Consider the following 14,161-nt stretch of genomic DNA (forward strand, 5'->3'; position numbering starts at 1 on the left):
AACCGCTTGTCAAATGCAAATTCCGACAAGGCCAAAGTTCTTAAACACGAGATTACAAGAAGATTGAGTACTCATATGACCCATTTCCAAAATCTTTTGCCCAATTTTCAAAAGAGTCGTCATTTTTTTCCCGATATGCCCTTATGTCGAAATAAAAAGTTTTTACACGGTTTAAACTATTTTTAAACATTTCGAAACTATCAGAATAAATACTTTACTTCAAAATATAATAAAATTATATTTCTTTGAATTATTATTACTTCAAATACATTAATATCAAATTTTACTTGATTAATAAATTACTTCCGCAATATAATAAGGGTCCGAAATTACGGGGTGTTACATGGGCAGATTGTGGTGGTTCTGGCCGAGCGTCCAGCTGAGGACGACGCTCGGATTGCTTGTGCTGGACGGGCGGCTTGTGGGCAATCCGCTCGGATTATCTGTCAGCTTCTTCCTTTCTTCCTTTCTTCTTTTCTTCTTTTCTCTTCATAAAATCCTTGAGGATTTCCTCGGAGATGCAAGGATCTTTTCTCATCATTGCCCATCTACTATAGTATGTACAAAGGCCTTCTAGTCTTGTCTTCTCTTTGATGCTTGGTCGTTGAATTCAATCAATTTAGCTCTATTTTGCCTTGAAAATGCAAGGTTTGCACTCCTTTCCTACCAAGGAAACAAAACCTCAAAGAATATGCAAAACAAAGGACTAAAGACAATAAATGACCCAAATATGCACTAAGAAGCATGGGAACAATGCTAATTCGGGGACTAAATATGCTCAAATTATGGTCACATCAAATATCCCCAAACCGAACCTTTGCTCGTCCCGAGTAAAGAGGTGACAAAGACTAGGACCGTTATTTAAAGTAACCTAATAGCATAGCCGATATGAGACAATTAGTGAGTCTCACTCCGCCCCTTCAACTCACAACAAGACAACCATGAGGTAGGATGCCTTCTTGCAAGGCAAGGTGGGTCTTGCCAAAATGGCGACACATCCAAGCATTAAAGCACATAAAATCAAGTAATGGATGAATCTACAACAAAATAGCCACTTTCCTCATCTAAGTGGCGGAAATTATCTACAAGGGAAGTAATTCAAGGGTACACACTCCTTCATAGATGCAATTTCTTCAAACTATTAAGCTTGGAAGGATACCAATAAATCACCTCCAAGTTGTGTCAAGCTAGGGTACCTTTGTCCTCAATCGTTAAATGCTTTTGTCAAGAGTAGACTCCCTATGGCGTTAGAAACACTGGAGGATCGCGGAATTCCCCCTCTTGCCTAGACAAGAAGAAGGGTCGTCCCCTCTCTACCATGCACAAAAATGGATACGATGGATAAAGGGATCGATAGATATTTGAGTTTCATTTTGGGAGTTTGCTTTGTTGTTGTTTTCCCCTCAATTTCTTGTGGCATATAACATTTGAGAACACTATCTTTTGCCATTTCTTTTGATTTTTGGCATTTCAACACTTGACAACTTTTCAACTTTTTGCATTTTCTTTTTGAACATTTTCAAAGTCACCTCATATGTAGTGAGGGTGCCTTATATTTGAAGCTTTAGGAGTCTATTTTTGCTCCTCTTTTCATTTGATGCAATTGCAAACTTTCTTTCACTTTTCTTTTCTTGAACTCAAATCAATTTCTTTTTGTTCCCATTCCCTTTGATGACAAAAAATGTGGTAGAACATAGATGGATGATGGTTGCATGGTTTCAAGGGTCACCTTGGAATAAACGGTAGCCAAGGAGTTATCACACCACAAGGTACTCTTGACTAGGCCTTAATCCATGGGTCAAAGGATACTAGCATGACACATCCTAGGGTGTTTTACAAGTATTCTAACAAGCAAAGTCTTAAGAAGAAAAAGCATCTACTAGGGCCTATAAACACTTGTCAAGCTTCCCAAGTAGACGGTTTCACAAAATTTTTCTAACATGCAAACTACATGCCATGATGCAACTAACATATATACATCCTAATGCATATGATTCTACCAACTAGTATGACATATAAACTAAATGCAAGTCCTAAATTCACATTGTTTATACCGCATCAATCAAAATAAAGCCACATAGTCATTAACATAGAGAGGAAAAAGGAGATTGGAAAGATCATACCATGCGGTCTTCAATATTCGCATGTCTCGGATGTGGCATAATCGATCAATGTGAACAAGGATAGAATAAACACAATATATACAATAATATATACAAGACTACACTACAAAGGAAATGAACTTGTTTTTGGTTTTTGAAAATTTTCAATTTTTTTGATTTTTCAAAATTTTTGATTTTTTTTGATTTTTTTGAATAAAAGTTAAGTTAGAATTTCCCATCCCCACACTAATATGGGCATTGTCCTCAATGGCCAATATGATAGGAAATTATGCAAGTATGATGCATGAATTCTATACTAAATGCAAGCTATACTATGCTACACTACATTATACATGGGTTTTTTGTTTATGACGGAGAGCGTAATTTAGATTACCTCCCGTTGCGTATGCATGTACTTCCCCAAACCAAAATAGACATTATTTCTAATGTCTTAAATTTTGGGTAGTTCATGCACACAAGATGCAATGCATGAAACTATATGTTGTCATTTTGGATTTTTCAAAAGTGGGAACAATAAAAGAACACCTCAATGGAGCCGAGGTGTTAGTCCTCATGTTGCTAGGACTCTCCAAACTATGATCAAGATAAAATAAATAAAACAAAGAAAGAAGTAGACAAACCTCAAGAGGGTACGAGCCTCCAAAGCTTGCTAGTCTTCCACCATATCATCATTGTTATCATTTTCCTCCATAGAAGCGGACTCATCTCCACTTCCCTCTTCACTTCCTTGCTCACTTCCTTCATCATCTTCATTAGCCTCTCCTTCTTCATCTACCTCTTCACCAATGCCCTCATCATCAACAACCTAATCATCGACATTCTCATCTTCACCTGGTCTTTCTCCCCTAGATGCACTTAGAAAGAAGACTTCCTTATCCCCCTAAATAGGCAAAGGACATGAAGGATCAAGTAGTCCTTGCCTAGCTAAATGAAGGAGGGGTGGATATTGGGCCAAGTATGCATCTACTCGATCATTATAAGCTTGTTTGTGCATCTCTCTCATGAGGAGAGTCATGTAGTCATTGCCCACTTCAACACCTTCGGGTTTGAACTCTTGATATTTAAATGGATAGGGTGGTGTGACAATGGAGGAGGAGGGCTTTTCAATTTCGCCCCTTTGTTGACGGATGATGTACTCGGCTTCCTTTAAGAGTGGAAGAAGGTAGTTTGTTTGATGGACACTCAAGCGGCATATCTTGGAAGGCAAAGTGAAAGATCTAGCATCATTGGTTAGCCACCCATAGTTGGTGTCAAGAGAGTTATGCTTGACCCACTTGTACTTGTTAATCATGGCATCCATGTCAATGAGATGACCCCCTTTGATCGCCACATAGGTGTTATTCTTGTTGAAATTTGGATCAAAGTGCTTGGCCAAGAGAGTAACTAGACCTCCATTTACGATAAAAGCGGTGCCTTCCTTTCCACAATCAATATTGAGCCATCTTTCCTCAAAAGCCTTAGAGCATTGTAAGGCTTGGTGAATTCCCTTCCGACATTTAAGGCCGACTCAAGTAGAACACAATCGAGCTTTGTAAAGTGATTAGTTTCTTTTCTTGCAATTATAGTATTCCCGATGACCTTGTGCCACACTCTAATGCCCGGATGGTGGACTAATAGAGCGCGACAAGCATGAAAGCTCTTAAATTTCTTCCCGGAAATCGCCTCCCAAAGAGGAGCGGGGTCATATTTTTCGGGCATCTTATGATAATAAGGTGTATCACTAAGACCTAATGCTTTACTCAAAACATCAAAAGTGATGCGCCTATTCACATTGGCAAGGCGAAACTCGATGTATGTTCTAGTCTCTACCTTAGTAACTGTCAATGAACTTAAGAATTCCAAGGTAAGGGAGGGGTAGTCAATTCTCTTGTAGTAAACAATTTTCCCAACCCCATGGCTTCAAAGAAGGCTTTTGTTTGTTCAAGGATACCCAATTTGTTCAAGGCATCTTCACATATGAATTTGGTGGGTAGAATGACTTTCTTAGCATACTTGGCAAATGTATCCCTATGGGAGTTAGAAATGAAAATTACCTCCGGATAGTTTTATAATTGAGCAATTTCCGGAGTTGTTGATGTTGTTGCTTCCAAGGGAGGATTTTGTTGTTGTTGAACTTCCAAGTTTGCATTAGCAACCACCATAGCCATTGAAGCTTTCTTTGCTTGAAGGCATTGTTGCCTTTTTTAGAGTACCTTTGCCTTGAGTGCCTTTGTTGCTCCTTTTGTTCTTGCCATTGATGATTATACCAAGAAAAGATTGAAAATCTTCAATTTCCAATTATACCCAAATCGATTTTAAGATGAAAGGATTTGCTTTTGTATTTCAAAAATCGACTCAAAGGTTGAAGATTTTGGTACTTGGATTGATTATTGTGGTAAAAGGAGTGATTAACTGTTGTTGTAAGGAAGTTTGAATTTGATTTTGTTGAATTTGGTTGAGGAAATCTTTATTTTGGTGATAGAGAGGATGAGGGTTTTGGGCTTTTTGGGTAGTGTTTGAATGTATGAATGAATTAATGAATGTGGGAAGGGGTATTTAAAACACCCGAAATTTCAAAACTGCAGGGGGAAGACAAGCGAATTCCCTTCGGGACGCTCGGATTCTGCTCAATTTGGGTTCAGGAAATCTCGCCTAAAGACGAGCGTCTTTCAGTGAAGACGAACGGATTTCTGCAATTCAGGACGAGCGGATTCCCTTAAAGACGAGCGGATTCTGTTACAGCGAATTTGGTTATTCTACACTGGCAAAAAGACGAGCGTCTTCTTGCAAAGACGAGCGGATTCTTTCAGACGAGTGTCTTCTCAGCTGGAAAGCTCGGATTCTCTAACAGACCAAAATTTTCAATTTTGCAGCTCATTTGGACGGACGGATTCTTCCACAGACGCTCGGATTCCCATAAGACGAGCGGATTACCCATAGGGACGCTCAGATTCCACCTGGTCTACCCGTATTCAGTTCCATCCGTGCACGTGCATATCCCGTGTCATTTTCATTCTTCAAATCCCGTGTTCTTCATTGTAGGGGCACTACAAAGGCATGAATAGCCTAGGCAATTGCTATCCCCACACTAAGTTAAAGCACTACACATCAATAAAATCATTAGTCCCTCCCTCACTTCTCTCAAAAATGATAAATATCTTGATCAAGGCATAAAAATCCGAAAATGACAAAAATGCAATGTAAGAATTAAAATGCAAGTTAGGGAGTTAGAAATATTTACAAATGGTGGTTTGGAGAGGACTCCACCAAACTCTCATCCTTAGTGAGATGTCATGGGGGCATGTCCAAGGTGTTGTTGATGTTACTCAACACCTTGAAGAAGTAGTCAAAAGCTTGTTCATTGTCATGATAAAGATCCTCAATAGATCTTTGCACTTGTTGTCCTTCATGTTGGTCTTGATCGATAGCATTACAAATATAGGGATTGAAAATCCCTTCAAACTCATCGTCCCAAATACCACAAACTTCATCTACTTGGTCACTAAAGATCTCTTGAGTTGATAGAGACAACTCTCCCACTTTCTTGTTTTGGCCAACAAGGCCCTCTTCTTCATTGCTTGACTTTGGTGAGCTTTTCAAGCTCTCTTTGTTACAATTCTCTTGCTCTTTTGATGGAGCATCATCAATTTTCTTCTTCCATTGGAATTCCGAATTCTTCCTATCATCCTTCCGGCTGTAATGATCAACCATAAAACATGGTTCATGCAAACGGGGAGCTCTCATGGTCTTGTCAAGATTGAAAGTTATGCTCTCATCTCCCACTTCTAGACTGAGTTCTCCATGCTTCACATCTATCACCGCACCCGCGGTGTGCAAGAAAGGTCTTCCTAGAATGATTGGAATATTAGAGTCTTCTTCCGTGTCAACAATGACAAAGTCCACCGGGATGAAAAATTTCCCAACTCTTACGGGAACATCTTCCCATATCCCTAATGGTGTCTTCGTCGATCTATCGGCCATTTGGAGTATGATATTGGTGCATTTAAGCTCTCCCATCCCTAACCTTTTACTTACCGAGTATGGCATAACACTCATACTAGCCCCTAGATCACATAAGGCTTTGTTGATCGTGGTGTCGCCAATGGTACACGGTATTGAGAAGCTTCCCGGATCTTTAAGTTTTGGAGGTGAACTCCCTTGAAGGATTGCACTACTCACCTTAGTGAAGGCGATAGTCTCAAGCTTCCGGATCGACTTCTTCTTTGTAAGGATGTCTTTCATGTATTTTGCATAGGCCGGCACGTGATTGATTAATTCCGTGAAAGGAATCGAGACTTCCAAATTCTTCACAATCTCCATAAATCTTCCAAGTTGGTCATCAAATTTGGGCTTGGCTTGACGACTTGGAAAAGGAAGTCTAATCACAATGGGCTCCTTCTCCTTGGCCTTGTCTTCATTTTTCTTTGAAAATTCTTCTTTTGATGGTTCTCCATCCTTGGAGTTTTGCACAACTTCTTCTTTGTCACTAGCTTCCACAACTTCTTCCTCAACTTGCTTCTTTGGTGCTTCATACCTCGTACCACTTCTCAAGTGAATGGCACTAACCATTTTATGTCTTGGGGGATTACCTTGAGGTGGTAATTGCCCCTTTTGTCTTTGTGAGCTTGAAGATGCTAGTTGAGTCGATTAGGTTTCCAACATTTTGGTATGGGCTAGGATGTTGTTCATGGTGATTTCCTTTGCTTGACTATCCTTTTGCATTTGAGTGAAAAACTCTTGTTGATTCTTTTGCATTTGGAGGACCGCTTTTTGAACATCAAAACCTTGGTCATTTTGTTGATTGTATGGAGTTTGATTTTGGTAACCTTGGTTTTGGTTGTAAAAGGGTCTTTGATTTTGGTTTCTCATGGGAGGTGGGGTGTATGTTGGTTGAGGGTTTTGAACATTTTGGCTTTTGTATGAGAGATTTGGGTGGAATTTGGTGTTTTCATTGTAATAAATTGGAATAAGGGGTACCACTCTTGTATGCTTGAAAAGCATTCACTTGTTCATTTGTTCCCCTACATTCACTTTGGTCATGTCCGAAAGTTCCACAATTCTCGCATATCCCACTTGGGATTGATGAAGATGCCGTCATGGCATTAACATGATGCTTTGGTGATTTTGAGGCTTCTTCAAGTCTAGTCATAGCTTTTTCAAACTTCAAGTTGATGGTATCAATGTGAGCACTAAGTTGAGCACCCAATTGATTAATGGAGTCCACTTCATGCTTTCCTCCTCTATTAGCCTTGCGAGGTCTACTATATTGTGAGTTATGGACCGCCATTTTCTCAATCTTGTTCCAAGTTTGATTGTCGTCAACTTCAGTGAACATTCCATTTGATCCCATGTTGAGAATGTTTCTTGAGTCTTCATAAAGACCATTTCAAAATTGTTGTACCAAGAACCACTCGCTAAGTCCATGATGAGGACATGAGCGACAAATTCCCTTGAATCTCTCCCAAGCTTCATACAAAGATTCTTCATCTCTTTGCTTAAAGCCCGTGATTTGAGCTCTTAGCATGCTAGTCTTTTCCGGTGGGTAGAACTTTTTGTAGAAAGCTAGAGCCAACTTCTTCCAAGAATTAATTCCGAGAGTAGCCTTATCAAGGCCTTTCAACCATTATTTTGCGGTGCCAATTAGAGAAAAAGGAAATAAGACCCATCGAATTTGGTCTTGAGTTACACCGGTTTAAGAAATCGCATCACAATAGTCACAAAAAGTCTCCATGTGAGAGTGAGGGTCTTCACTAGGCATCCCCCCAAATTGGCTTCTTTCGACTAATTGGATAAATGCGGATTTTGCAATAAAATTTCCGGTTAAATATTGTGGTGTGGGAGTACCATTGGGTAGGTTCTCCTCGGTTGGTACGGAATGTGATGAAAACTTAGGCATTGTGGGTTGACTTTGTGTTGGATTTTGTGTTGAGTTCTCCTCACCTTCTCTTGCAAAAGGGTTGATGAACTCAATAGTGTTTGGTTGAATATCTACAACCTCACCAATACCTCTCAAAGTTCTTCTAGCAAGTCTTCTATTGTTTGTCAAAGTCCTTTCGATCAATTTCGTGATCAAAGGGTAACAAGTTACCTTGTGATCTTCTAGACATGCAAAATATCAAACAAATCGAAAATAATTAGAACAAACCTTGAGGAGTTTTACTTCCCCCAGGCAAAGAATGACACAACTAATAACAATTTAAGAAAATCTAAATCAAGTTAACACCGTCCCCTGCAACGGCGCCATTTTTGGTCGGACTCTCGAGGGAGGTTTAGTTTTCGGTACTTGTCGTTAGGAGCACCTAGACCAAAACACTATTTATAACTCCACAAACAACTCTACAATTAGTAAAGAGGCAAGTAAAGGTCGGATCCCAAGGGACGGGAATTGAGATGAGATTTTTAATTGCAACTAGCGGTGTCTAGGGGTGTCACAATTTGGGGTTGGAATAGAAGATCACTAAACTAAATAGCAATGAAAGTAAATAAGCAAGATGATTAAAAAGGGATGTAAACAATTGATAAAAGGCACTAGGGTGTCATGGGGTCATAGGGGATTCATGGGAATTGATCATACAAACATATTCTCAAATTATAAGCAAGCAATTATTGTTGTGATGGATGGAGTTGGTTTATATCTTACAATCCTAGGAAAGTTTGGGTCTCGGAGCCGAATGGATTAGATTGTACAACACCTACAAGTCGACTTAGTCTTCCCTACTCAACTATATGCATGGTCTAATGAGACTCGAGTTGGTTTATGTCTTACAAGTCTCATTCAAAAGATAGGTGATGGGTAAAAAATGCAAGGATTCATAGGCTCGCATTTCATCAAACATAACATGTGCATAAGTTGAGATCACAACAAGCAAGCAAATAAACTATGAAAACATATTAAATTAAGCATGAATCATCCCCCATGTTGGTTTCCCCTAATTATCCATTAACCCTAGCTAAGGAAACTACTCACTTATTATCATGTTGAACATGCTAGCAAGGTTGTCAATCATACCAACAAAGTAAAACATGATGAATAAATGAAGATAATTAACAATAATTAAAAAGGAATTAAGATAATTATACCTACTAATGATTCCAATAATAAAGCAAAGAATAATAGAAGTACTTGATGATTGATTGGAAGGTTGTCAATCTCCCAATAATAACCCAAATAATCTTCAATTACCCAAAATGAAAGATGAACAAAAGAGAGATTAAGGAAATGAGATTTGTATTAAGACTTGATTAAAAGTTGATTACAAGATTAAAGAGAGATTTGATTGATATTAACTACACTAGAGATTGCTAAGAAGAACATAATTAGCTAATTAGACTAATGGGGTATTTATAGGGGGGATTAGGTACATAAATTAGGGTTTACTAAGGGCTTAAATGACGATTAAGTCCTTGAGGAATCGCCGGTCCCAAGAGAGACTCCGGTCTTATTTTCGCCGGTCTTTGAAAAATATGCGCATCCTTCCTTGAACGAGTAGAAGACAGATTAACTATCACACAATCCGAGCGTCCAGGGCACGGGACGGGCGGATTGTGGTGGTTCTGGCCGAGCTGATTCTTGGGGTGGACGGGCGGATTGTGGTGGTTCTTGCCGAGCGTCCAGCTGAGGAAGATGCTCGGATTGCTTGTGCTGGACGGGCGGCTTGTGGGCAATCCGTTCGGATTGTCTGTCAGCTTCTTCCTTTCTTCTTTTCTTCCTTTCTCTTCATAAAATCCTTGAGGATTTCCTCGAAGATGCAAGGATATTTTCTCATCATTGCCCATCTACTATAGTATGTACAAAGGCTTTCTAGTCTTGTCTTCTCTTTGATGCTTGGTCATTGAATTCAATCAATTTAGCTCTATTTTGCCATGAAAATGCAAGGTTTGCACTCCTTTCCTACCAAAGAAACAAAACCTCAAAGAATATGCAAAACAAAGGACTAAAGACAATAAATGACCAAAATATGCACTAAGAAGCATGGGAATAAGGCTAATTCGGGGACTAAATATGCTCAAATTATGGTCACATCAATAGGTTTATACCACATCAAACAAAAAGAATCCACATTGTCATTAACATATAAGAGGAAAAAGGAGATTTGGAAAGATCATACCATGCGGTCTTCATATTCTTCATGCCTTGAATGTGGCGTAGTCGGTACCGAGTGATAGGAGTGAACAACAAACAAACATATATATACAATATATACAATTCTACACAATAAAGGAAAGAACATGTTTTTGGATTTTTGAAATTTTTATCATTTTTTTTTATAAGTGTTAGAATTCCATATCCCCACACTTAGAATGGACATTGTCCCCAATGGACAAAACAATAGGGAATTATGCAAATGAATGATATGATATGGTGCATGATTATATACTAAATGCACACTACATGCGACATATTTACATGTGATGAGTATATACGAGTGATGCAAACTAAGTTGAGCTATATGATGCATGTTTTTTATAGTTCGGAGTGCTAATTTAGATTAACTCGGATTCCTTATGAGTGAACTTCCCCAAACCGGACAAAACACTATTACTAGTGCAAAAAGAGGGAATTTCATTCACAAGGCATGAAATGCAATGCATGAATGAAATTTGTCATTTTGGATTCTTTGTAGTGGGAGTAAAAAGATAGACACCTCAATGTTGTGGAGGTGCGAGTCCTATAAATGGTGCTAGGACTTACAAACTCATAACTACCAAAAAGCCCAAAACGACTCTCTAGTTGCTCTAAACTAAATGTTATGTAAGCTACACAAGTCATGTTATCAATTTAATCAACAGATAAGAACAACAAAGCAAAAGGAGGGGTAGGAGACTCACAATTCTAGCATAAGCTATCAACCCCGCATTTGTGTCGTCCTTCTTCATGCTTTGTTCAACCATAAATCCTCAATCAAATCATCATCACTCACCTCCATGAACCCGGAGGATTCACCATCATCTTCTTCATCATTTGAACTTGAACCTTGCTCTTCATCATCATCATCATGGCTAGACCCACTACCTTCCCCATCGTCATCATCAACCACCTCCTCAATTTCCCTAGTCTCTCGGGCATTCCTTCTTAATCTCTAGAAGCTTGAGGAAAGACCACTTTCCTATCCGCCCAATCCGGCAAGGAACTCGTGGGATCAAGGAGTCCTTGTCTAGCAAGATGGTAAAGGGGCGGATATTGGGCGTAATAAGCATTCACCCGATTATTGTAAGCCTCCTTATGGATATGTTTCAAAAATCGCACCATGTAGTCATCGCCCGTCACAACACTAGGCTCACTTGTTGTGAACTCTTTGTAGGCAAAGGGGTAAGGAGGTACCACTAGGGAGGAGGTTTCTTTACTTGGAATTTGTTGCTCTTTGATGATGAATGGTCTTTTTGTTGATAAAGGAGTGATTTAAATTTATTTAGAGCAAGTTTGCAGATAATTTTCATGAATTTGATTAAGAAACTTGTGTTTTTGGATGAGAGGATTGATGTTTGTAGTGAGGGAAAATGTGTGTTTGTGTTTGAAGAAGAGGAAAAATGAAGAATAAAATTCCCTTGTTTTGGTTTAGTAGCAGGTCGGGACGGGCGTCCCAAACTGGAGACGGGCAGATTTTTGGACAGTGCAAAAAATTGCACTCTGGAGACGGGCGTCTTGAGCTCAGGTCGAGCGGTTTGATGCATGGGACTCTCGTCTCGAGCTGGAGATGGGCAGATTTCTTCCCAGTACATAATTTCAATTTTTGCCTTGCTCCAATCCTCACGAGCTCAGCTCTGCTTGTGGGGATTCCTTTCCCGTGCCATTTTCTTCTTCAATTCTTATGGGTTTCACTACAAAGGCTTGGTTAGCCTAGGCAGTCGCTTCCCCACACTTGATCATCAAACACTACACATTTAACATAAATTAAAATCCCTCCCTCACTTGCTCTCTTGTTACACAAGTTAAATAACAAAGCATATAAAAATTCATTACAAAAATTGAATAATGTACAAGTTAGAAGAAATGCAAGTTAAGGGGTTAGAATATTTACAAATGGTACTTTAGGGAGGACTCCACCAAACTCTCCTTTTCTTGAGAAGTGTCAAGGGGGTATAGCAAGGACGTTGTTGATGTTGCTCAACGCCTTGAAGAAGTAGTCAAATGCGTGTTCATTGTCATGATAGAGGTCTTGCACGAACCTTGGCACATTGTTGTCTTCATTCATGTAGTAGTCCGAGTCAAGGAGGTAACAAGGATCTACATAGCCTTGGTCTAGAGTCATAGCATTCCCAATGTAAGGGTTAACAAGTCCATCAAACTCGTCATCCCATAGACCACATACTTCCCTTGCTTCTTTCCTTATGTTGGGTTGATCATGAGTTGACAAGAACAATTCTCCTTCCTTGTTGCCATGGGTAATGAGGCCTCTATCGATACTTGTCATGGGTGAGCTTTGCAAGCTCTCATTATTGTTGTGAAAAATTTCATGCTCTCCGAATAGAGCTATTTCAACATCATCAATATCTTTCTTCCAATTGGGCGGTGTGTCTTTGCCCTTCTCTTTGAGATTTCTATCTTTCACTTGTTCTTTGAATGGAGATTCCATCTTCTTCTTGTCACCTTCCCGGGTATAGTGATCAACCATAAATCATGGCTCAAGCAAGTTAGGAGCTCTCATAGTCTTGTCAAGATTAAAGGTGATTGTTTTATCACCAACTTCAAGTGTGAGCATCACTTGCTTTACATCAATCACCGCTCAGGCGGTATGTAGGAATGGTCTTCCTAGAATGATTGGAATGTTGGAATCTTCCTCCATGTCAACAATAACAAAGTCCAGCGGTATGAAAAACTTTCTAACTCTCACGGGTACATCTTCCCATTCCCCTAGTGGTTTCTTTATTATTCGGTCCGCCATTTGTAAGGTCACGTTAGTGCACTTGAGCTCTCCCACTCCTAGCCTTTCACATACCGAATACGGCATGACACTCACACTTGCACCTAGATCACGTAGTGCCTTGTTGATTGTGGTGTCACCAATGGTACATGGAATGGAGAATCTTCATGGATCCTTAAGCTTAGGTGGGGAATTCCCTTGAAGAATAGCACTACTTATCTTTGTGAAGGCAATGGTTTCCAACTTCCTTATGGACTTCTTCTTGGTAAAGATATCTTTCATGTATTTTGCATAGGCCGGAACATGGTTGATTAGCTCCGTGAATGGTATAAAAACCTCTAAGTTCTTCACAATCTCCGTGAACTTTCCAAGTTGCTCATCAAGCTTGGGCTTGGCTTCCGACTAGGGAATGGAAGTCTAATCACAATAGGCTCTTTCTCAACTTCTTTGGCCTTATCCTCATTTCTCTTCTTTGAGGAATCGTTGGTAGTTAGCTCTACTACCTTACGATTTCTCCTCAATGGTTCTAGCACATCACTTTGCTTGACACTCTCCTCAACAATATTCTCTTTAATTGGCATCTTAGGTCCCTCATATCTTGTACCACTCCTAAAGTGGATGGCATTAATGGTCTCATATCTTGTAGGAGGATTACCTTGAGGAGGTAATTGTCATTTTTGTCTTTGGGAAGTAGAAGAGGCTAATTGGGACAATTGAGTCTCCAACATTTTGGTATGAGCAAGGATATTGTTGATGGTAAGGTCTTTAGCTTGGCTATATCTTTCCATTTGAGCAAAGAAATCTTGTTGCCTCTTTTGCATTTGGAGGACCACTTTTTGAACATCAAAAGCTTGGTCATTGGGTTGATTATAAGAGAGTTCGTTTTGGTTGAAGTATGGTCTTTGAGTAGGATTTCTCATTGGAGGTGGGGTGTATGTGGGTTGAGGGTTTTGAACATTTTGTAATGAGAAGTTTGGGTAAAATTTGGTGTTTTCATTGTAATAGTTGGAATAAGGGGTGCCATTCTTGTATGCTTGGAAAGAATTCACTTGCTCACTTGTGCCCCTACACTCTTGTTGATCATGTCCCAAAGTTCCACAATTCTCACACACTCTATTTGGAATAGAAGATGTTGCTACCATTGCATTGACGTGTTTCTTGGACGAAGCTTCATTGATCTTGGCTATGGCTTTCTCA

General features: G+C 39.5%; 1 non-coding gene across 1 annotated transcript; it reads left to right on the top strand.

Annotated features, from left to right (window-relative positions):
- Nucleotides 1-7,519: 7,519 nt before the first annotated feature.
- On the top strand, nt 7,520-7,626 carry LOC141617905 (small nucleolar RNA R71). The gene has a single exon (XR_012531238.1). It is a non-coding gene; the product is annotated as a small nucleolar RNA R71 (small nucleolar RNA).
- The last annotated feature ends 6,535 nt before the right edge of the window (nt 7,627-14,161 follow it).

The sequence above is a fragment of the Silene latifolia genome, chromosome 1 (assembly GCF_048544455.1).
Source record: "Silene latifolia isolate original U9 population chromosome 1, ASM4854445v1, whole genome shotgun sequence".
In the NCBI taxonomy this organism is placed as follows: domain Eukaryota; kingdom Viridiplantae; phylum Streptophyta; class Magnoliopsida; order Caryophyllales; family Caryophyllaceae; genus Silene; species Silene latifolia.